Source organism: Salvelinus sp. IW2-2015, unplaced genomic scaffold (assembly GCF_002910315.2).
Source record: "Salvelinus sp. IW2-2015 unplaced genomic scaffold, ASM291031v2 Un_scaffold5424, whole genome shotgun sequence".
In the NCBI taxonomy this organism is placed as follows: Eukaryota; Metazoa; Chordata; class Actinopteri; order Salmoniformes; family Salmonidae; genus Salvelinus; species Salvelinus sp. IW2-2015.
In genome coordinates this window covers 93,440-96,166 of record NW_019946689.1, presented here as the reverse complement: position 1 = coordinate 96,166, position 2,727 = coordinate 93,440, and the positions used below count along the sequence as shown (strand labels likewise).

Sequence of the window (2,727 nt, the reverse complement as noted above, 5' to 3'; positions counted from 1 at the left end):
GAACACCCCGCCACTTCCTGCTCGCGCCTTCGGTGCCTTTACCCCCATTGGCATTTTCTGTTTTTTCTTTCTCTTTATCTATAGGCGTCGTAACCATGTATTGCCGCCATTGGTTTTTATCAAAAGGTATTCTCTAAGTGAGTTTCCAGAGATAGTATCATGAACATGTTAATCCGAGGGCCGCAGGACTAGCGACTTACTGATATCATGTGGTCGTGTGTGCGATGGGGGGGTGATACTTTGCTTCGCTAACGGTTACACGTGTTGTATTAACGTGGACACCTATTTTGTAGCACTTTTTCTCAGTACAATTCAGATTGTTTACAAGCATTTTTCGGGGGTGCTACACCGGCAATACCATCAGCTAAACACGTGTATGTGGACCAATAACATCAGCTAACACGTGTATTGTGACCATAACATCTAAAACACGGTGTATGCTGACCAATAACATAATCAGCTAAACACGTGTATGTGACCAATACCATCAGCTAAACACGTGTATGTGACCAATACCATCAGCTAAACACGTGTATGTGACCAATACCATTTGATTTGGGAAGTAGACATGCTCATGTTATTAACGTTAGTGCAGGGTGATATGCACACAGTGGAGACTTCTTACGAGGGCAAACCGTCTCAGTGTTAAACTCTGGTTCATAGGCACATGATTACTGCATATAATAGCTGTTGAATTGACAGAGGCACTCAGGGGAGTTGGAGGAACATACATTGGCATAAGGAAATAGAGACTGATTTATTATAAACAATATAAACAATATGATTTCATGTGGCATAACCAAAAACACAAATTCTCAGTCAAAAACATAAGTCAGAACACAGTCTCTCTATTCTCTCATGTGCTTTCAGGTCCTCTGACTGGGAAAATGTCTTTCCACAATGAGAGCAGTGGTATGTCTTTCCTCCAGAGTGTCTTCTCTTATGCATTTTCAGGCTCCCTAACAGAGTAAAACTCTTTCCACAATGGAATCAGTGGTAGTGCTTTTCTCATTTGTGTGTCCTCTTATGTCTTTTCAGGCTCCGTAACTGAGTAAAACTCTTTCCACAGTGGGAGCAGTGGAAAGACTTTTCCTCTGTGTGTGTYATCTCATGTGATTTTAGGTACTGTGATCGCAWAAATCTCTTTYCACACTTGGAGCATTGGTAGGGCTTTTCTCCTGTGTGTATTCCTTCATGCCTATTCAGGTTTCCTATCTGGGTRAAACTCTGATCACACTGRGAACATTGGAAAGGCTTCTCTCCTGTGTGTATTGTCTTGTGTGTYTTCAGGCTCCCTAWCTGRGTAAAWMTCTTTCCACACTGAGAGCAGTGGTAGGTCTTCCTCCCTTCTTTRTGTATTCCTTCATGCCTTTTCAGGCTCCCTATCTGGGTAAAACTCTTATCACACTGGGAACATTGGAAAGGCTTCTCTCCTGTGTGTGCCATCTCATGACGTTTTAGATTCCCTAACGTAGAAAAASTGTTTCCACATTGAGAGCAGTGGTGTGGTMCTGCTGGTTTGGGCGTCTCTGGGTCTGGTTCCCCTGAAGGACTCTTCTCGTGTCAGAGTGAGAGTCTGGTCTCTCTCCTGCTAAAGACAGAGTATTTGGTTAAACAGAAAGACTGAATGAAACCTCCATTAAATAAAACTGTCTTCTATAAATTTATCTGGACTACATCCTCAATAACCTCAGGCCAGTCTTTGCAACATTCTATAACATTCAGTCCTGTTATAGGCTGCATTTTGATCCCTTGCTGTTGTTTTGCTGGTGGCCCACTTTACAGCGCTTAAGAACACACACCCTTTGAATTTCTTTATTCACAAATTGTCTTGCGCTACAAAGTGGGATTGAAATAGATGTATTTGCAATTTTTGTTTTGTCATTGATCTACACAGATCTCCATATGTCAAGTTGAAAAGAACATTCTAGAATATTTGTTGCATAAGTATTCAGTCCTTTGTTAATAAGTACTGTGGCTTAACAAATCACATAATAAGTTACATGGACTCTTGTGTGAAATAATAGATGTTTAACATGATTGTTGAATGACTAACCCTTTCCTCTGTCCCCCATATAACATCTGTACGGTCCTCAGTCACTATTACATTTCAAGCACAGATTCAACTACAAAGACCAGAGAGCTTTTTCAAAGCCTCAAGAAGCACAGTGATTAGTAGATGGTAAAATAACCATCAACGTTGGATATATAGCAGCAGTGATTGGTAGATGGGTAACAATAACCAATTCAGACGTTGAAATATATTTAAGCCACGGTGTATGAGTAGATGGGTAACAATAACCAATCAGGACGTCTGAATATAATTAAGCACAGTGATTGGGTAGATGGGTAACAATAACCATCAGATACGGTGAATATATACTTGAAGCACTGGTGGATTCTGGTAGATGGGTAGAATAACCATCACGACGTTGAATATGAATCTTTAAGCACCAGTGATTTGCGTAGATGGGTAAAAACCAATCGACTTGAATATATACTTAGCACAGTGATTGGTGATGGGTAACAATACCAATGCATGTACGGTGAATATATACTTAACACGGTGATTGGTAGATCGGTAACAATAACCAATGCAGTACTTGAAATATATACTTAAGCAGGGTGATTGGTAGACTGGGTAAACAATAACCAATCAGACGTTGAAGTATATACTTAAGCAGCGGTGATTTAGTACGATGGGTAACAATAACAATCAGGACGTTA

General features: G+C 40.4%; 1 pseudogene; it reads right to left on the bottom strand.

Moving 5' to 3' along the window:
- Positions 1 to 461: 461 nt before the first annotated feature.
- LOC139026662 (zinc finger protein 239-like) lies at positions 462 to 1,603 on the bottom strand (annotated as a pseudogene).
- Between the last annotated feature and the right edge of the window lie 1,124 nt (positions 1,604 to 2,727).